The sequence below is a fragment of the Lygodium microphyllum genome, chromosome 23 (genome assembly GCF_053477565.2).
Source record: "Lygodium microphyllum isolate KBCC chromosome 23, Lygodium_microphyllum_v1.1.10, whole genome shotgun sequence".
In the NCBI taxonomy this organism is placed as follows: Eukaryota; Viridiplantae; Streptophyta; class Polypodiopsida; order Schizaeales; family Lygodiaceae; genus Lygodium; species Lygodium microphyllum.
In genome coordinates, this window is record NC_141157.1 from 104,232,254 (window position 1) to 104,255,590 (window position 23,337).

Consider the following 23,337-nt stretch of genomic DNA (forward strand, 5'->3'; position numbering starts at 1 on the left):
TACATTTTTAGTGACAAATGTAAGGAAATAGGATAGAACTCACATATGTAAGAGAAGTATAAGCAATGTACATGATGAGGGAGTGACCTTGAAGGTTGGTAGAAATATCCAATAAGAATTTATGAGGAAAAATAGAGGAGTATCCATGTTGCCAAAAAAACTGAGAGAGTGATGATATTTTTCCATCTTTTTGTCACTAAAGTACCATAAAAATTTCTTGAACAACACAATTTGATAGAGAAGCCATGGAAAATGCCTTCTTGGGCCTCAAGATGTAGGGTACAAAGGGCATCTCCTTCTTCAACTATTTCTGAGATAGAGTTCCCTATTTTAGGATACAAGAGAAGAGACTGTTAGAGGTGATAAACATTGTAGTATTGAGAGTGATTGGAAGACCTAGAATATACTTGGATGGATGAGTTGAGAGTAGGAGAGCACAAAATGGAAGAGTCATGACAAAGAGATGGATGTGAGAGGCCTTCATTTGGTAGAGAATTGGGGTTGTCCATCAAAGAATTTTCTATGTATTCCAATAGTTGAAAAGAGAGAGTGAACAATGGACTTAATGAGGATACAATAATGGAACATATGGGTTGCATGATGTGATAGAAATATATTGTGACAAAGACTTTAGATAAGGGAAAACATTCAAAGTTTAACAAAAAAGGTTATAGTAAACATGTGGCAAGGGAAAGGAGCTAGGAAACTATGTGAAACATATGTGTGTTGGCACAAAGTAACAAGGTAGTCTATGTAAGTGAGGATAAGATTAAAGATAATGTTTGTGGATAAGGATCAATAAAGTGGAGGAAAATTGGAGGTAATGTAAAGGCTTGAGCTAGATTAGAAATGAGTGAAGTATATGTGGCATGGATAGCTCAATGTCTAAAGGTGAAGATAGTGAGGTTGGTTTGAGAAAGGATAGAAAATATGTGTGGCTAGGAAAATGATTATTTGAGGATAAGGTTGGGTGAGATTTAAATATATTGTGTATGGAAGATCACTTTAATGGATAATGGATGGATGGGACACAAATGAGGGTGAAAGAGAAGGGGTTTAAACCTTAATATGGCAAAGGACCAAAGGGGTAGGTAGGTGGATAGAGGAGATAATGTGTGATAAGGATGAAAATAATGATAAAGAGGACATATATATATATATATATATATATATATATATATATATATATATATATATATATATATATATATATATATATATATATATCTCTTAAGGAGAGGTAATACTAAAGAAGATAAGAGTAGATGAAGATGATAAGGATAGATAAAAAGTAGGTGAACAAGATAAAATGAGTTCGAGATAATGAGGATAAGGTGCATGTGGACAAGGTTAGTTTACCTTGACGTGGATTCAAGTCCTATCGATCTACATACAAAGCAATTGATTTTGATTGCATGTAAGAAATTAATCTAAGGATTAATTGAGTAGACAAAAGTTAGAAGCTAATAATCTAGGCCCTCAAGAGCTTGGTGTGCTCTAAGACCATGTAGTGGAACTGATGATGAGAGAAAGAGAGAGAGATAATGAGATAATGGGATAGAGAATGAACCACACACTTGTAATGCACACTTGCTTATACTCTTACATTGCAATAGCTAAGAGTACACACATATATACAATAAAGGTGTGGATATAGTAGGTTCTGTTGGTGAAGTATCCTCCACATGTTTTAGATTCATCTTATCTAGTTCACCTAAATTTCTAGATATTGTATTCTGAGATATTCTCTAAGTAAATGTTCATATGAAAACATTCTAATATTCTAACAAATTGTTACTAAAACAAAAATAGGCTTGAAAGTTAAATGCTTAAGGTCAGATGGAGGGGGAGAATATCTCTCTAATGAGTTAAGTGATTTTTTGAGGTCTCACAAGATAAAGTGATAGTTCACTTGTAGATATAACCCATAATAAAATGGAGTTGTAGCAATTAAAAACACAAAGACATATTGCAAAGGTCACACTAGCATTGATAGAGATGAAATAATATGCCCAAGTGTTTTTGGTCTTAGATGGTTCATATTGCTCTTTGCATTATGAACGTCTCTCATAGCTACAATGTCAAGGAGAGGACTGAGAGTTGAGAAAAAGAAGAGTGGAAGAGAGAAAAGAGGAGAGAGAATGAGTGATAAGGAGAGAGAAATACTAGTTTTTGACACGGTATTAGAGCAGCACCACTAAGAGAGGCTAGTTTTGAAGGCTGAAGTGAAGGTGAAGAAACAAGGTTCAAGCAAGCAAGCAACGAGTAAGAAGCTCTCCCATTCTTCCACTCTTTCTCTTGGATAGTGCTTATGGAGGCACCGAAATCAAGGTAGAGTAAAAATTTCAGATTGCTGTGAGATTTGGTGTGCAAGAAGAGCACTATATATTCGGCCTTGTTTTAGAGCCGCAAGGTTGTGGACACAAGTTTTAGGGTATACTGCAATTTTGACTGTGCCAATTGAAAGTGGATGCACATATTACATATTTCAAATTTACAATTTTGGAGGTTTTTGTCAAGGAGAAAATATAAGATTTATCTACAAACATGTTGCACATTATATGTATTGTTGAGCAATTAGTGAAAAAGGTTGCTTGGTGCATTGTTGTGCACTTGTTGAAAGGTTACAGAAGACTTGCTTGTTGTTTTATATCATTTTTGTGATAATGGTAGAGAATAGTGGAAATCCCATCATTGAGAAGCTTTACAAGAACAACTACTCTTCATGGAAGTTCCGTGTGACAAAAACTTCACATACAAATAATAGAATGCGAAAGAAAAAAAGGTGATGTATTGGCTATTTTTAATCATTGATAATACTATGCTAGGACATATTAGGAATGCAAAAAACTTGGACAATTTTTGAGAACATGGTTTTAGTAAATACAAAGGCACGAAAGATTCAACTCAAGCAAGAGTTGAATACCTTGAAGAAAGGGAATATGTCTGTCAATGAGTATGTTTTAAGTGAGGAGTATTGATGCTTTAACATTGGTTGATGCAATGCCTAATGACGATGACTTAGTTTCATTTACTTTGAGTGGTTTTAATAATAAGAAGGCTTAAAAATCATTAATCACTTCTGTTTATGTACAAAATGCATTTCCAGATTTTGATGAGCTAGTCTCTCTCATGATTACTGAAGAGATTAATATGCAAGGTGACTCATCTGAAAGAAATGGTGAACAGGTCCAAGCATTTTACTCAAGTTTGAGAAGGGAACATGGTAGATCCTCTTCAAGAGGCTGTGGTATGGGATTTACTAGTGATAACCAAAAAAATAAAAAATTTGGTGAAATACAGGTTTTAGGAGGCCAAGGAAACTTTAGAGACAAGGGCAGCTCTAGAGGAAGAGGTGGATGGAAGAATAGAGGTTCTCAAAATTCTACTATTTTTTGCAATTATTGAGGAAAAATAAGTCATATTGCAACCCATTGTTATACCAATAAGAATGATATTTGCAGTGGTAAATTGTAGCAAGGAAACTATGCATCGTCTTCATGACATAATGAAGAAAAAAATGAGCATCTGTTTGTTATGAACATATAATGAATGTAGTTATAGGAAAGGGAACACATGATGATGTATGGTATGTTGATTCAGGTACATCTGAACATATGACCAGCCATGCTAAATGGTTTGGAGAGATGTAGAACTTACAAAATCTAGGTTATGTGCAAATGGATGATGATTCATGCCACCCAATTTCACACATTGGAAAGGTTCCTTTATCCTTTCATGATGGCCAAGACAAAGAGTTTGACAGATGAATTACATGTACCATCAATCACAAAGAATTTAGTGTCTATTGCCCAAATGGTAGAGCAAGGATTTCAAGTTCAATTCAATACAAGAGGATGTTTTGTGGAAGACTTTAATTATAAGTCGACGTTGGTCGCAAAAGGAAGTAGAGTTGGCTGCATGTTCACTTTAGATATTGGAATTACTACAATGAATGCTACTGTGTATGCTAAAGGAAAAGGATTTGTTGCAAACATTGAAATATGGCATAAATGTATCAGACATGCAAATGTGCAGAGGCTGAAATTAATGGAGTCTAAAGGATTGGTTACATGGTTGCCTTCTTTTAGAGTTGTAGAATTTCATAAAGTGTGTTAAGCATGTCAGTTTGGTAAGAAAGCAAGACAACCCTTTTCTCATGACAGAGAAGTGAGCAAATATATACTTGATATTGTGCATAATACAAATGTTTGGGGCCTACACAAAATGTATCTCTTGATGGCAGCAAATACTTTGTCATATTTATTGATGACTATTCAAGGAAGATATCGGTATATTTCATGAAGAAAAAGAGTGATGTATTTGTGCACTTCAAATCTTTCAAGCTAGCTATTGAAACCGAAACATGCTTGAAAGTTAAGTGCTTCAGATTAGATGGAGGGGGAGAGTACCTCTCTAATGAGTTTAGTGGCCTCTTGAGGTCTCATGGGATAAAGAGGCAATTTACTTGCAAGTATATCCCATAGCAAAATGGAGTTGTAGAAAGAAAAAGCAGACATATTACAGAAGTTGCATGGGCATTGATGGCTGAAAAGAATATGTCAATTTTTTAATGGTCCAAAGCTGTTCATATAACTGTCTGTATTATAAACATAACTCCCAAAGTTGTAGTTCATGGGATGACCCACACAGAATGCTTTGCTGCCAAGAAGCCCAATGTATCATACTTGAAAGTATTTGGATGTATTGCATATATTCATGTGCCAAATGAGCTGTATAAGAAGCTTGATCCAAAGGCTAAAAAATGTCATTTTATTGGTTACTCTTTAGAGAAAAAAGGGTATCAATGTTATAATCCTATCACAGGTGAGTTCAGAGGGAGCAGGGATATTATTTTTTATAAGATGAGTAGTTGCTATGCACTTGCTGCTAGTGATGTATTAGATGATAATAATGATCATGATAGCTATGTGCGGAAAGAAAAGCAAGAATCACAGAGTCTTAGTGAACTAAAAACATCATTTGGTACTATAGTTACAGTGAGCCCTTGGACTAGGAGACTAAGGAGTAGCCCCACATCTTCTAGTGGATCTACAAGTGCTGTAGGCAAAGACAAAGAAAATGAGAAAGTGTTGGATGGTAATGACACATCTACTAGTCATTTGAGATTTGATGGAGATTCTAGTGGTTCTCTCAGAGCGTTTGGATGATGAGCTTGGTATTCCTTTAATCAGGACACCAAGTATACAGAGAGCACATAGTAATGTAAAGGCTCCACGAAGTGATCGAGTGGTACTCAGATCTAGCAGGGTCAGGTACCCTATTAAAAGATTTGATTTTGAAGGTTATGCAGCTTACTATTATGCTTATATGGTAAAGGTAGTTGAGGATATTGAGCCCACTTCTTCTGAGAATGCTATTGGTCATGCTCATTGGGATGCAGCAATGGATGAGGAGATGATTGCATTAGAAGCCACTAAGACTTGGGATTCGGTACCCCTACCTAAGGGCAAGAAAGATATTGGCTATAAGTGGATTTACAAAGTCAAGCATAATATAGATGGTTCAGTTAGTATAAGTATAAGACTAGGCTATTTGCAAAAGGCTATGCTCAAATATATGGCATAGATTATGAAGAGAAGTTCAATCCAGTTCCTAGGATGGCAAATCTTAGATGTGTGATTGCCTTGGCAGTAGCTGAAGGTTAGAGCTTGTAGAAAATGGATGTTAAGAATGCCTTCTTGCATGGTGAATTGCAAGAAGAGTTGTATACAGAGCAGCTAGTAGGATATGAGGATTCAGAGCATCCCACATATGTGTGTAAGTTAAAGAAGGCACTCTATGGACTGAAGCAAGCACCTAGAGCATGGTATAACAAGATCAGAGAGTATCTTGTAAATATTGGCTTTTATATTTTTGATGCTAATAACTCCCTTTAAGTCAGAAGGGGAAATGCATGTTTGGTCATCATAGTCATGTATGTGGATGACTTGATTATTACAAGTAACAACGACAATGGGATTGTTGAAGTTAAGGACTTCTTGAAGAAGAAGTTTAAGATGAAGGATTTGACTAAGCTGAGATACTTTCTTGGTATTGAGGTGATTAGATGTGATGATGATATACAGTTATCCCAAAGGCAATATGGCTTGGATATGTTATCCAAGTATGGTATGACAACATGTAAGCCTCTTTCAGTACCGTTGGAGCAAAGTGTGAAGTTGACTGCTGACATTGGGGATGCGATAGAAGACCCTACTATGTTCAGGAGGATAGTAGGGAGTTTGATTTACATGACTATTACAAGTCTAGACTTGAGCTATATTGTTGGCCTTGTCAATCAGTTTATGAAAATGCCTAGAAAGCCTCATTTGGATGCAGTTAGATGCATATTGAGGTACGTGAATTCCACTTTACATTATGGACTTTTTTATGAGGCATGTAAGGATGTACACGTGTTTAGATGATAGACAGATGAAGATCGGGCTGATAGCATGTCAAACAGGAGATCTACTAGTGGCTTCATGTTTTTTCCTGGTAGTGTAGCAGTTACATGGAGTAGTAAAAAACAACCTACAGCTGCTTTATCGAGTACAAAAGGCTAAGTATGGAGGTGTTGCTATGGTAGTATGTGAGGTGGTTTGGCTGTAAAAGTTATTAGGTGATTTGTATGTGCAAGGAGATGGTCCAATTGTCATTCACTATGACAACATGAGAAGCATAGGGCTAGCTAAGAACCCAATGTTCCATGCTAATACAAAACACATTGACATGCACTACCACTTTTGAGGGAGAATGTACTTACAGGAGAGATTGACTTGGTATATGTTAGTCAAAGGATCCGATAACTGACATTTTTACAAAGACATTGGGTGCAAAGAAGCTTCAAAAATTCCGAGCTTACTTGGAGCTGCAAAGATAGAGTTGAGCTTGAGGGGGATTGTTGAAATGGCAAGCTCAACACATGCAAACATTGATGATGGACTGCCTAGCTATATGGGTTCACACGTCGACACTTCTCACATTAGTGGTCATTATTATACTCACATGGCCAACAGCTTATCACTTATTATATTTAGTTTATTCCACCTAATTACAATTGGCATAGATATAATCCTTCAATCCAAGCTTCAACTTGGCTATAATATAATCTTTCAATTACCTTTATCCCTCTATCAACTTTTTTGTGTCTTCAGTGTCTTATATATAGTTTTGGTGCATTTGATCATATAGAAATCATTATCTTTCTCTACTGCCCTGATTACAAAGTTGTCTCCAATGGATGGTATCTCACACAAATGATTAGCGTTCTCTTCGTAAAGAGGAAAATTTGAGTCATTTCTCACCAAAAAATAAAAACTAGAGTTATCGATGTCTCCAACATCATTATTCTCCTTAATGCTACAAGCATCCTCTAATTATGTGCTAGGCCGGATGATGAGATAGTTCCATTCTTCTACATGTTGCCAGTTCTTGCTTCTCCATTGTCCATAGATACATGGATCATAAAAACACAAGAGTGTTTGATAATGTTAAAAAATGTCATGGATTATCCTTTGAATATTCATCAATGCAACGAAATGAGCATGAGCCTACAACATGGTCACAATCCTATTGGTAATAGTGTTGCACATCATCTTTGGAAACTAGCCAACTAACTCTCTATCTATTGCATCTATGCACCTTATCTTTAGCCTTTAAAAATGCATTATTTAAATATTTAACTACATGAGCTGCACATTTTGTAGGCCACCCGCCTAATTGAAACTCCTCGTGAGAATGAGGGTTATTTTATTGACTTCCCTAGCTTCATCATGCTTCTCTTTTCCATGTCTTGATGCCTAGAAGTTAAGCATCATCTGTAAACCTATCAAGTTGGTAATTAAAAAGGTCTTTTAGCTTTGAATTGAGAGACCACATCATCTTACCATACTGAATGATGTTTTGCAAAATGACCTTTATGTTTTCACCACTTATCATGTATAAGAAAACAATGATGTACAAAAAGAGTATCATCCAACATTCCTAACATACCTTATGTGAACAAGTATTGTAACTTGATTAGACCACCAGTACATGGGATTATATCTCATTTTGCATCTTAAATGAGTAATTCTCTGCAAAGACAATAACTAAAACAACAATATTAGATGGAAACTGCATCAAGCACTCTTTAAACTACTATACTTGCCATTGAAAAATGATGTTGTGCTATATGAAGCGCGTAAGATGAGAGGAGAACATTTCAATAAAAGTTGAGCTTCTCACTCGTTCCATCACCAAGTTCTTTATTTTGTTCTTAGTTCCACATGCATCCACTTTCCTTGTTGAGACATTTGTGAAGATCTTCACATTCATGTTCCTGGTGTCCACACTAAAGTCTCATTAGGACACATTGTCAACCTCTTAATTCCACATCTACTACAATCTCCAAAACAAGGATTTTTTAATATGGTATTTTAGATCACAAGGCTTTGTGCATATAAGTGATTCCAACATATTGGTGATGCTATGATATACTAATTAGTTTGCCATACACTGACTTGGATCATTATTTCTGCAACACAGAAAACATATGCAAGCATGATCCTTTCCATGGTGCCCAAACTTGTTTTGTCTCATTAGATTAAATGCCTCCTTAAAATATATCATTAAAACATGATATACACAGGAACACATATATCACTCCTTCAATTTCTAGACAAAGTAAGGTTTTAATGCCTCAAGGCATCTAAGAGATATTTGTACTTCTAGATGGGCCCTTATTTGCTACAACTAAACCTATGGCATCAAACATTCAAACTCATGAAGTTAGTTTTTCCTTTAAAATTATCATTGGTATTGTGCTAGAACATTTTGGTAGCCTTATGTGGTACTATTTAGTGTAGATTTAGGAATCCATAGTATCAATTCAATACTTTATAGTAACAAATTGAGGCTTTACGACAAAATTTTGGTACTATGCTAGGAAGTATAAAACAGAACTAGGCATGTTTAATAACCCCTTTGGGTTCTATATAGAACCAATTTGGTACTTTGTCGAAACATTTTGGCACCATTATAGGAAAAATAACAAAGTACTAGACCTAGTTGGTATCCATTTTTGTTTTACATAGATCCAAGTTGGTACTATACTACATAACCAATTTGGCACTTTACACAAGAATTTTTTTTGCTATGTTATGAAATATAATAGAGTACGTCAACCATTTGGTACTATAAAGTACCGATTTTTAACTTCACATAAGTATTTGGTACTATTATAGAAAATATAAGAGTATGGGAGCCCATTGATACCCCTATTTGGTACCATGTTGTACAAATTTGAATCTTTATAGTACTCTTTTGGTACAGTTCTAGGGAATGTACTAGAGTACTAGATCTTTTTTATAATGTATAGTAGCAATTTGGTACTTCACATAAGATTTTGGTATTTTATAGTACCCTTTTGGTACTATACTAGGGAATGCAATATAATACTATATATTTTGGTACTATATATTTTACTCTTCACTTTACATTTTCTACATCTTGTCAAATCTTCTCCATGATGTGTCATGTGGTTCATAGCCCTTATTCCAAAAACTAGTCCTCATCACTAGCTAACTTCCTTGGCAGGTGCACCCCTAAAAAATCATCTATATTGCATGCATTCAAAGGATATTAAGAAATACACTTTCTTTACATGAGATAAGGTCATAAAATGACTCCTTTTACTTTACTAAACTCACGATATTTTTTCAGATTATAATTTAAAAACCCAATTTGTAAATATAATCTTGTAAATTTTACTAAATAAAATATAATTTCCTTTTAACTCACATGGTATCTTACATGTTCTATAAGGTGGACTGCCTAGGGTGACTTCATCTTGTTGAGGCTCCTAAGAAGTTGCTTCAATTGTCTCTACCCTTTTGACCCAAATTTTAAATGTCATCCAAAGGTTTGGATTCCTCTTGAACAAGGTGCGTAATGGCACCCTAACATTGGTGGAGGCTAGGGTTGCAATTATGCTGGGATATATTTCTTGGAATTGGAAGTTATTGGTCCTCACTATGTGATTATGAGGTTGTAAGGATATGCTTCAAAGTTCTTCTTGAAAAAGTGGTTTAGAAGTACTTTTCCAAATGCATGGGAATCAATGGGGATTTATAAAGGTATTGTATTGGCTAAGCCAAGCACATTCATGTCATCCACTACTTTCTCTTCTTGCTATTCTACTTGGGCCTTCCTAATCTAGTGCTTTACTTTCTCGATCTTGGCTAGTTGTCACTCTAGATCAGCATATTCACCAACTTTGATTGTGGTGGCCTTTTATGTGTGGAGTGCAATAAGGGCACTTTGCACACTAAAAGAAAGTATTTATCTCACAAACTCTTCAACTTGATTTCACCACACTTCTCTTTTTGAACTCTACTAATCTCAAACATGAGCAAGTTGAAGCAAATCAAGTACCAATTGTTGGAATTAATCTCAAATCAAGAATTCTTCTTTTTAAGGGTTCACCATATCATTTTCAGCACTTTTGAAGAGGAAAATATTATTCAATAATGTTTTTTGAGAATTGGGACAGTCTCATGTAAGTTGTAATATCTTCTTATGATGGATTAGGTAAATCTATCTTCTCAGGATTGCATGAAGTAAAATTAGCCTAAGTGGATAATTTATTAAAAGGAGAAGTAATAAGCCATACAAGTGGTTAGGGTGCCCAACCTTTATTGAAAACACTACCCCTAACCATAATGTATAAAAGCCGAAATTAAAGGGAAGCGCTCATTCTTATATGAAATTTGTGAGATTTAACTTCCTCCTTTCCTTGGTTCCATTGCAACTAGAGGGACTTGGAGAATAAAACACTCTTAGCATCCATCCTTCTCTTATTCTTCTTCCTCTTCTCTTTTATATGTTCCATGCCTAAGAAAGTACAATAGTTGCAAAGGGCACCCTCAAGGAGCATGTGACCATCCACTTTACATTTTAGGAATGGACTACAAAGAGAACGTATTGGAGAGGTGTGTCTACTACAACCTGTTGAGTCATTGAAATTTCTCTCTTATATGAGCATCATGAGAGGATAATATACTGATTTAGAACTTAGAGTAGAGCGACAATGTGGGAGATATTATCTTTAATGAGTAAGGTCTTCATCCAAGTCCCATCATTGAATACTCCTAGAGTCCAAAGTTTGCAATGATGGTGCACATATTTGCAATTACCTTAATCAGGAGAAGGTAGATACAATCTAGTATCTATAGAGATCGTGCTCTTTAGATTGACTATGATTGTGGAGATTCATTACATGCCAACGAGCAAACAAATATCTTCTTGATAGCCAAATAATTGGACATAGATAAAGTAGGGGATGGCCCCTTCAACTTTATAGAGTTGTTTGGCTTAGTGTGCAAGGTAGAAAACCTTACCACTAACTCAAAAACAAGCACAACCATTTGGGATGTGCTCATGTAAAATGATATCGCAAACATTTGGGATGTGCTTAGGTAAAATGATGCTACCTATGAGAATGGGTATCACACTCAAAATTAGGAGAAAACAAAGATCTGCTTAATGGCCAAATAATTGGACATGTATAGAGTAGGGGGTGGCCCCTACAGCTTTATAGAGTAGGTTGAATTAGTGTGCAAGGAAAAAACCTTACCACTAACTCAAAAAAGAAAATCATAAACCTTTAGAATGTGCTTTAGTAAAAAAAAAAGTCATATTGTTCACAAGGTTAGATAGTAATGAGAAGCCCAAAATTTTAAATCTAAAAAACCTCTTCATAATGCGCTTTTCAAAGGTCATGGGTACAAGGAAAATCTTATTATATGGCTGATGAATCTTGAGCAACAAGAGGAGAAGAATGAGAGAGATTGTGTTTCAAAAATCCAAAGCATGCACAAAGGGATTCTTTTAGGAGAAAGACACAACTCCAAGGCTATCAAAAAAGCTATTGTCAAGAATATCCAAGACAAAAGAGTTTCTAAGGAAATTCCAAGTAATTCACAATTAAATAGATCCAACATCAATTAAACCCTTGATGAAGCAATATAAATCAATGATCTTCATAGGAAAAGGAATAGGGACAAGAAGGGGATAATCAATCAAACTTGATAAGACTTTAAAACAACCATTAAATTATTAACAAAACGTGTGCACTACGAAAGTGATAATTTGTCATTAGAGTACCCTAGTACTACTCAAGCATGGAAAATTTGTTGCTAACAATTTATGCATGAAAGCGCATACTACCAAGCCACAAGAAGACTCCTTCATTTTACACAATTTCTAGATCTAGGATATTGAGAAAAATCAAGGTCCATACTACTAAAGAGCACAAGAACATGCAATATCTATGCCACTAAAGTAAAAGCCAATGGCCCATAGAGTAAACATTAATCCATAAAGAATACTAAGACATCTAGCACCATTTGTGACTCACCCTCAATGATGCTCCTATACATTACATCCCATAGAAGAAGAGGAGTACACAACCCATACATCATGTATGATGAAGAGGGAAATGTTGTTCTCTTGGACTATCACCCAATTCTTATGACAATGCTAGGATATGGTCAAGGGAGAGAAACAACCTAGCCCCTTTGAAACCATCAAGTGCTACAATTTCGAGCGACTAGATCATGTTCCCACTAAATATCCACAAAGATTAGATCCTCCTATGGATAACCAATGGTGCACCACAATACTCTTTACCTCACAATTGGGTATGGATATGCATGTAATTGCAAGCTGCGCCATTTTCACTACTCGCCCACTTTTTGTAGGTGGCATCCCAAGCATAAGTGATACTAGTATAATAGGTTTGTAGGCTAGTTAGTGCTTGTGTGAAGACTTGGCTTCATTACTACTTGATGTATATGCAATCATTGATGCCTATATGGATATGATTTTGCTCCCATATGATATGGAAAATACTCTGAGATTGATGAACCAAATCTTCCAAAAAAATTCCCACTTCTAAGCAGCAATGAGCACATCATGTTTGGCTTGAATGAGCTCACCAAGTCTTGCATTGGCTCTCACTGTGTATCTTAGATGAAATTGTCATGCAGATCATGAACTGAAAATCATCAAAGATGCATGGGACATCTTGATGCATTATTATGGCACCACTAGGGCATGAAAAATTTAGCTGAAACAAAAGTTTAATACTATGGATAGAAAAGGATAGTCAATACAGGAGTATGTCATAGAGATCAAGATTATTGTTGATCAATTAACTTCTATTGGAGATGAAGTAGAGGATGAGGACTTGGTTGCAGTTATTCTAAATGGTCTTGGACATGAGTATAAGTTGTTTGATATATCTATATCATTGTGGTAAGAGATGAGTGATTTCAATGAGTTGATGTCATTGCTTCTTCACAAGGAGATCAAGCTTGGATTAGCTATTGGATCGAGTAGCTCAAAGGGTTGAGATGAAATCTTCTATTCAAATCAAAGAGGCCAAGGTAGCCATGGAATAGGATCCTCTCACAGTCAAGTAACTAACCAAAATGCATATCAGAAAGTGAATACTTAGCATGTGCAAAATAGTAGAGGTGGTGGATACTTCCAAGCAAGGGGGAGATCCAACTCTAGAGGTGGAGGTTCATTGGAATCTCAGAATACAAATAAGCAGTCCAATAAGGACAAGGGCTGTCACTACTATGGTAAATATGGCCATATTACTAGGAATTGCTAGAAGAAACAACCAATTTAGAAAACTAGAGATAAGCAATATGATCATTACGCCTCATCTAGCCATGTTGATGATGGTAGTGTTTACAGAATGTTTGATATGGCCTATGTATGGGGAGAGAAATAAAAAGGGGTATAGATAAAGACAGGGATATGGAGAGAAAAGGAATGGATAAAGAGATATAGAGGGAGGCAAACAAATAAAAGAAAAGGGAGAGAAAGAGGATTAGAGATTTTAAAAAAGGAAGATCATAAATGAGGGAAACAAAAACCTGTTGCTTGTCGTAATGTAGACCAAATAAAAAACAATGATGGTTGTGATGTCCAAGATCGTGAGGCATATCTTAATCATCATGTCCCATGTCCTTGCTCTCAATGCAAGCTAGCAATCAGATGAAAGAATCGCTTGTCTATAGAACACGCACGACGATTCGGTGAGTTCCAATCAGAGATCATTGATCAGGCAATCTCAAACTTTGAGCAAATGGTAAGAAAAGTGTGTATCCATCATGCCTTACATTCACAAACTAATTGAATATCATATACAAAAACATTAGACGTGCTCATAAAATTTATACAGGGGGAGGTGATGCCTCATCCTGAGGAGGAATGTACCTATTGCAAGCCAATTAGAAGAGTTCATGGGCATGCGATGGATGGAGTGCGTGAGCCAATCCACCAATTGGAAGGCACAATTCAGTCTACACCCTTGGCACCAGAGGAGATAGTTACCCTTTCGGACCTTCCTCCAATCTTGGATTTTGAAATGGAGGCAATGATCAATGCATTGATGCCTATGGATGCTGAGTCATCTAATCCGCTGAGAGAGGAAGTGTCCATACCATTGTATGATGGGTGCTGAGTATCTCACCTGAAGATGCCCGTCCATCTTCTTTCTCTAAAGACCACCACTATTAGGGCTAAAATCCCATGATTGGCATAAGATATGTCAGGCTTGTACTGGCCTTGATTGTAAGTGGCTTGCATATTTTGCTATTTAGTATCTAGTTATGTTCGCAATGCTTCTTCATTTGTGGTAGTTTGTATTACCAATCACGATCACGGGATGCCTCACTCCAAAAATACGCCGAGGTTGTGGAATTTAGTACAATGGATCTCACAGAAGGAGATCAAGCTATCCTCTATTGAATCTCCAAGAGAGGAACCGGTGGAGATGGTCTATCTCTTTGAGAAGTACCTACCCACCAGCATGCTCATGATACAAACTCACCTCGTGGTACATCTTGTAGATGAAGTGGAGATTGCGGGACCCGTCTATATGTGCAATGGATGTTTTTCTTGGAGTGCTTCATGAAAACCCTAAAAGGTTTTGTGTGACAATGAGCTTGGCCAAAAGGTAGCATGGCTGAAGGTTGTGGCTGGTGTTGGAGGCGTTAGTGCATATTTCACAGTGGCTACCAAAAGTGGATTCAAACAATAGTATGCTATGATTGTTGAAGGACAATGATAGACTGAGTGAAGATGTGGTGGTTGAAAATGGAGTAGGAAAAATTATGGATGTTGCAATGGAGGAGAAAGTGAATCATTTTTGTATGTTGCATCATGCATCCATGGGTGCTACTTCAAGAGATACTACCCCCATGGGTACACCAAATATACAAGGGTCTCCTAGTTATGCCTAGGAGTGCAGTCATAGCTGGAAGAGAACAACCTTAGACATACCTCAGAGGGGTTTAGATACCTTGTAGATGATACAACAGGTGGTGTGATCATGAATGATGAGGGGAGGAGGGTGATGTCTCTCATGAGAGAGTTGTGCTAACAAGTTTTTAGGCACAATGTATTGGATCATTGAAAGAATATACTCGAGGGGAGCTAGGGCTATATAGTGGCATCCTTACACGTGGAGTTTGTGGTATGTATCGCGACAGAGATTCTCCGCTGGGTGGATGATGGAATGTATGCATGTATACATATCACATAAACGATTGGACACACGCAAGAGATTAAAAGTGGTGTCTCAAAGCTTGAGTGGCTAGATGAAGATGATTGGAAGAGACTCAGGGAGAGGCTATAGATTCTCCAAGACATTGGCGACAAGCAACAGAAGCAACAGAAGCAACAGGCAACAACAAGGGTAGGATTGGAGATAGGGATCATGCATCATTTGGGGAGTAACGACCACAGGACTTATCTGGAGGACTTTGTAAGTTTTTCTTTTGTTTTTCTCGCTTTCTGATTTGCAATATCACTTGTTCTAACAATCATATTTCTAACCACTGTATTCCATTTTCTTTGCAGCACTAGATCACAAATCGAAATCCCATCGGCTTGGAGACTTGATATGTAGAGAGACACGGTCTCACTACACTCATCAATAGACTGTACGCATGTGGCAGCCCAGTAAGTCAATCATCTTTCTTGTTTGTAGTTACTAATTTTTTCTTAAATGCATTATGCATGGTCGACTGATGTGTAGTTGTTCATTTTGTAGAGTCTGTTTGATGCTCCTTTGTGTCTAGTTGAGCTTTCTGATGGTGAGGATCTGTATCTCATGCTTAGAGTTCGTTAGATGCTCCTTTGCGTTGAGATGAGCTTTTTGATGGCGAGGATCTATAGCTTATGCTTGGATTCTTGGAGCACACACCTTCTTCTTCTTTGGTCTTATGATCTATGCACGAATCTTCCATGTACTATTTCTTAGATAAACTTATTATCCTTTGTATCTTACAATAATTACAAATAGAATTTCATGTTAGTTGTGGCTCTCTTCTCTCTCCATGGTTCCATATAATCTCATGAGTTTTGATCAGCGGTCTTGTACTTATTCTATGTACCACTCTCGTGGGTTCAAGTACATTTTGCGCTCATCTTGATGACCATTGCATACCCAACATGTAATTTATTTGTAGAATATTATACAGCACATGGTGCTATATGTGGTAGGGTAGCTTGCTGTCCTAGCACAATTTTTTTTCCTTTGTAACCATTGCTAATTTCTCTACATGTATCACTATTGCTACCACAATTCACGTCGCAAACCGTTGCTATATGCATTGCTATTTGCGTTACTTTTGCGATGCAAATAGTGACACATATAGTGATGGTTTCTGCGACGATTTTGTAGAGAGGCTTTTACCTATGATTTTAGCGACGATGGGGGCAATTTATTTAATGAACATTTGCATCACTTTGAACATTGGTATGACGCCTGTATCTTGTAGTGATACTAGTTTCTAGGGTGAACAAATGACATGTCTTTTGCCTCAAGCTATCACCTTATAACCATTTCCAAACTCTTTAATAAAACATCCATGCTTATTGAACCAAAATTGTAGACTTTGCCTTGCCATTTGCCCAACTGATAGCAAATTCTTAGTAATTTAAGGAACATGTAGGACATCATGTAAATTCTTCTTCTAACCATCATGTATAACCAAAGGAACTACACCCTTATGCTTAATATTATGTGATTGGAGACCCCTTAATTAACATACCATACATCATCTGACTTACGGTCCTTAGTGGCATTACTTTGGGCTGATTTCAATGAGTTGATGTCATTGCTTGTTCAAAAAGAGGTCAAGCTTGGATTAGCTATTGGATCAAGTAGCTCAAAAAGTTGAGATGCGGTCTTCTATTCAAATCAAAGAGGCCATGGTAGCAATGGTAGAGTGTCCTCTCATGGTCAGGGGACTAACCAAAATTCATATCAGAATGTGAATACTTAGTATGTGCACAATAGTAGAGGTGGTGGATACCTCCAAGCAACAAGGGGGAGATCCAACTATAGAGGTAGAGGTTCATTGCAATCTCAGAATACGAATAAGCTGTCCAATAAGGACAAGGACTATCACTATTGTGGTAAATATGGAAAAATTACTAAGAATGGCTAGCAGAAACAAGAAAATTAAAAAACTAGAGGTAAGCAATATGATCATTATGCATCATCTAGCAATGTTGATGATTGTAGTGTTGATTGAATGTTTGGTATGGCTTATGTTCGGAATAATTGCACTAAGGAGACCATAAGTCAGATGATGTATGGTACATTAACTAAGGGGCCTCCAATCACACCATGTTAAGCATAAGGATGTAGTTCCATTGGTTATACATGATGGTTAGAAGAAGAATTTGCATGATGTCCTACATGTTCTTCAATTATTAAGGATTTGCTATCAATTAGGAAAATGGCATAGCAAAATCTACAATTTTGGTTCAATAAACATGGATGTTTTATTGAAGAGTTTGGAAATGGTTGTAAGCTGATAGCTTGAGAAAAAAGACATGTTATTTGTTTAGCCTAGATGCTAATATTCCATAGCTAAGAGTAGATAGTGTACAATTAGAGATATTGAGATTTGCTATAAGCGCATTGGACATATCAATGTCCAAAGGTTGTATACTATGCAAAAGAAGCAATTGTATAGGCTTGCCAAAGTTTGCCTACTCGGATTTAGGTCATGTTTGATGCATGTCAGTTTGCTAAGTAGTCTTGATTTCTATTCATGAAGAATATTCTCAAAACAAATCTAGACCATTGTTGTTGATCCATTTAGATGTTTGGGGACTAGCCCATAATGTTTCTCTTGGTGGATCCCAATATTATGTCACATTCATTGGTAATTTCAACAGATATACATGGGTGTATATCTTGAAGTAGAAGGATGAAGTACTTGTTTTTGAATAATTTGAGCAATAGGTTGAGAAGGAATTAGACTATTCTATCTCTTGTTTACACATGCACTTTATTATTGGGTTGAAGCCATAATGATAACTATGTATATGCTAAATCTCATTCCTATAACAAGGATTCATGACATGATACCTTATCAAAAATTGTATGGACACAAGCCGCGGATGTTAACTATCTTAAAGGCTTTGGCTGCATTGCACATTCTAGATGAAAAGAGAAAAAAGTTAGATCCTAAGGCATAAAAATGTGTGTTTATTGGCTATGCTCAGGAACAGAAAGCTTACAAATGCTTTGATCCATCTACATGGGAATCTATTAGCAACAAAGATGTCATACTTGATGAGTTGGCTTCGTGGTAAGGTCCCTTTGCTATTGTTCCCTATGATCAGTCTTCAAATCATGTATCTATTGCTATTCCACATCATAGTACTACTATGTTTGGACCTACAAGTGACGTATCTTCAAGTGTTTCTCCTTGGAGTGGCAGATTACACAGTCATGCATCACCATCCACTGATAGTGCTATGTCAATGAGGGAGAGAAGTGAAGCAAAAGGCAAAGGCAAAGAGAATGTTCTTGATGATGCTACTAGGATGTTGACTTCAAGATATGACTCAGCTAACATCTTGGATAGTGAATTTGGAATTTCATCCATTTATACCCTTGAAGTTAAGGAGAATATATATGTCCTTCCTCATGAGGAGAGAGGGGAGTCAAGCAGTCCACCTCTGTTCAAAACATCAAAGAGGGTGAGATACCCTACTGGCATGCTTATATATAGTGGATTTTCAACAATGCATTATGCATATATGATAACATTCATGGAACATTGATAGCCTACTACATTCAGTGAGGTTGTTGTGGACAAAAATTGGTGATATAAGATAATGGATGAGGATATGAATGCACCAACTCAAAATAGACTTGGGAATTAGTAGCACTACATGATGGTAAGAAGTCAATAGGTTATAAATGGGTCTATAGCGTTAAGTATAAGTCAAATGCCACCATTGAAGGGTATAAAGCTAGGCTAGTGGCAAAAGGATATCACAACAATATGCCCTAGATCATGAAGATACATTTAGCCCCATTGTCAAAATGGAAACCATCACAATAGTTATTGCATTGGCTGCAACAAAGGGCTGGAAATTACACCAAATGGATGTTAAGAATGCATTTTTTTAATGGAGACTTGGCAGAAGAGGTGTTTATGGATCAGCAAGAAGGGAATGTCCACACCCTCAATATCCGTACTATGTATGCAAACTGAAAAAGGCACTTTATGGGCTGAAATATGGTCCAAGAACTTGGCATGCATGGATTAGTACTTACTTGTAGAGCCTTGGATTTGTAGTTGGAAAGGCTTATCATAATCTGTTTCCTAACAAAACAAATGCAAGTCTTGTGATACTAGTGATCTATCTAGAAGTCTTGTGATACTAGTGATCTATGTAGATGATCTAATCATTATAGGGGATGATAACATTGAGGTACACAATGTTATGGCCATGCTGATAACATTGAGGTACACAATCATTATAGGGGATGATAACATTGAGGTACACAATGTTATGGCCATGCTAAAAACTAAATTTGATATGAAGGATTTGGGAGAGCTGAAGCTCTTTCTAGGCATTGAGATTGTGAATTCAGCTGATGGACTTTGGTTGATACAAAGACAGTATGCACTTGAGATGTTGACAAACTACAAACCTTTGGATACTCCACCAGATTAGAATAGTATGTTGAATGTTAACAATGGAGCTGAAATTTGAAATATTACTGTGTACAAGTAGATGGTAGAAAGTCTCATCTACCTTACCATTACTAGGCCTAATCTCAGCTACTCAATTGGAATTATTAGTCAATTCATGTAGAATCCCAGAAGACCTCACTTGGATCTAGTGAGAAGAATTATGCGCTATGTCAAGGCTAGAGTAGACTATAGACTCTTCTATGAGAGTGATAAGCACTTAAAGCTCATGGGGTATACTATTACAGATTGGGCAGGTTGTCTATATGATAGAAGGTCTACTAGTGGATATGCTTTCAGCCTTGGCAATGGTATGCCTAGTTGGAGTAGCAAGAAGCTACCAATAGTTGCACTCCCTAGTTCCGAGGCAAAGGATAGAGGTGTCGCATTAGTAGCTTGTGAGATTACTTGGTTATTGAAGTTATTGATAGATTTAGGTATGCAAATAGATACTCTAGTCACATTGCATGTGAAAATATGAGCAGTGTACTTTTAGCTACAAATCCTGTGTATCATGCTAGGACAAAACACATTGAGATACGTTATCATTTCATATGAGAGATGGTACTTGCAAGTAAGATAGATCTCCTGCATGTCAAAATCGAAGATCATGTAGTTGATATCTTTACCAAGTCATTATGTAAAGATAAGTTCAGTCACTTTAGAGAGTTCCTTGGATTACAATGTCCTTCTTGAGCTTGAGGGGGAGTGTTGAGAATCAAGCTCTACTAACTATATAGTACAGTTATAGCTTAGTTGTGTAGCTTTCATCCATTACCATCATGTATGATACAATAAGTGAGTCAGTGAATCAACCAATGTTAGTCAGTATGGTTAGTTAGTGACCGATCTCTCCTATTAGTTGTGTGTGACTAAGTTAGTGTACTTGTTATTTAGCTACCCCACATATCGCTCGAAAATCGACAACAAGATAGGGAAAAACTCTATTGGATTCCCAATTAGACTTCCATACAATGAAATTCACTATGTCATGCACACACATTACCCCCTTTCAATCACTCCTTGGTGCTACGTCCCCTCCCATGTGGGTGGACTCTCATATAGACTAAATTGGTTATATATCTTTCGGTGTATGTGTGTTTGAAATGTTTTGTGCTCTGTTTTTTTCTATAATTACTTGGCCTTTGAAATCTCTAAATTATTTCAATCAAGTTATATATATATATCTACTTTTCTTCAATGCAAACGAATATTAATAGATAAATTAGGTATGAAACAACGTGTTACACTGAGTGATATGGAATAATGGGAGACTATGAGGGTTCTTGGCCCTCTCTATTGACAGCTCCACACTGTGTCATTTTCTCTCCGTCTCTTTGAAAAAATGATCAGTTTTAGGATAACAGTTTGGATAGAGCAATACAAATATCCAAGAACGAGAAGATGCCAAAAATGCTCAAAAGATGCTTGCAAATCTACTAACAAGACCCTTTAATGCTCTAAGTGTCTTAACTCCAAATATCTACTAGTGGTATGTGCAGTAAAGTAATGATGTCATGGCATTTGCAAGGCTTCCACTCATGATATAGAGGTGTGCATATATGCATGCAACCAACTGGCTTAGGGAGGTAACTAACAAGGAACTAGGGTGAATGGCATCACATATTGGAACTCATCAAGGACATTTCTGGTGGTTGCACCCACAATTCCATATGATCAATAAGATTAGCCTTCAATTAGACTACGGGAGGAGATAGAGATTAAGGAAGAGGTAGTTGAGAACCTCATTGATCCTGGAACAAAACCTACTTCTTTTGTATGCAGCAAGAAGAACATTGGTGGCATGGATTTCCAAAAGCAATGGGGTGATAAAGGCAAGGCTCCTATGCATTCGGTGAAGGTGGTTGAAATTGAGGAGTTACCCGACCCCACAGTCAATGTTATTACCAAATCTAGGAAGAGAGTGAAGAAAGAACTAGTAGAAATCCTACTAGAGTTCTCTAGGCCATGCAAGAAGCCATTCGACATTAGCCTACAAAAGTGGTCAACAATAAAACTAGTGGTGATGTTGGACTTGGGTCAGTTTTGGAAAAGGTTCCAATGTGCACAGAGACAAAGAATGTAACACCATAGGCTTCAGTAGAGATACCTAATCTAGAAGTTCATATGCAAGATGCACCAGCAAAAGGAAATGCCATCCTACCACCTTACTATATCAACCTTCTTTAACCTATGACCACTTACACTAAATTCTTTAACCTATGACTTTGGCCCCTTTAATGTCAAAGGTGGAGACCTCAATAGCAACAACAACAGAAGATGTGGTATAGAAGGCACAGGACCACCGTTGTTTGACTTAACTATTCTAGTAACCTTTGCTCAATCTCAAGGTCAGATTATCAAAAATATTTTACTAGATAGTGGCTTGAGAGTCAATATTATCGCCAGTTGTCACGAGTTTGGCCTGATGGATGGGAGCCAAAACCTTGTTTCTGATCCATATAGCAAATCCATAGCATGCAATAGGTATGACCCTTGGGTGTACTTCTCTCTTTGGTGATAGAAGTAGCCATTATTTATTTTCTAGTATCCTTTATGATGTTAAATATGGTAACGGAGGGAAAAGATTGCTACCTTCTTTTAGGCTACCCTTGGCAGCTCTGGAAAGCTCGAGTTAGTCACAATGGGCATGTAGGCCATCTGATGGCATCAAGATAAGATCAAATTTTCTCTAACTAAGATTCCTTCCCCACCGCTCCTAGTAACCAATGAAATTGTGATTTATAGTGATCTCTTACAATTTGGGAAATGATATATTGATAAGTAAGTAGATCGTGATCTACCATGTAAAATAGCAGATCCTTCCAACCCAACTCCAGCTAATGCTATGGAGCGTTGGGAAGTAGTTTCATTAGTGGCTTCTTGATTTTATCAACATCGAATATCTTTACAATGAGATTCAATTCCTATCCACGTGCAACAATACTAGATGAATGTGCACACAAAGCTTGCGAGTTCGCGCTGCACCTTCAACTCTACCCCCTATGCTACCAATCAAGGACTTAGCTATCAAGTGGGAGGACAAGTCATAGAGCGAGAAGTTGGCAGAGGAGAATGTCACTACGGATAGTGATGAACATATTGTATTGGCTTCGGAAAGATGGAGGATGTATTCATATTACAACCAGGTGGTTCATCTCAACATCCTACCTTGGAGCTGTTGAAGGAATACTGTTAGGTGTTGGAATAGTAGAATGCGGCTTTGAACGAGTGGGCACAATCTTGTAGAATGATGTGCTCTGCTACC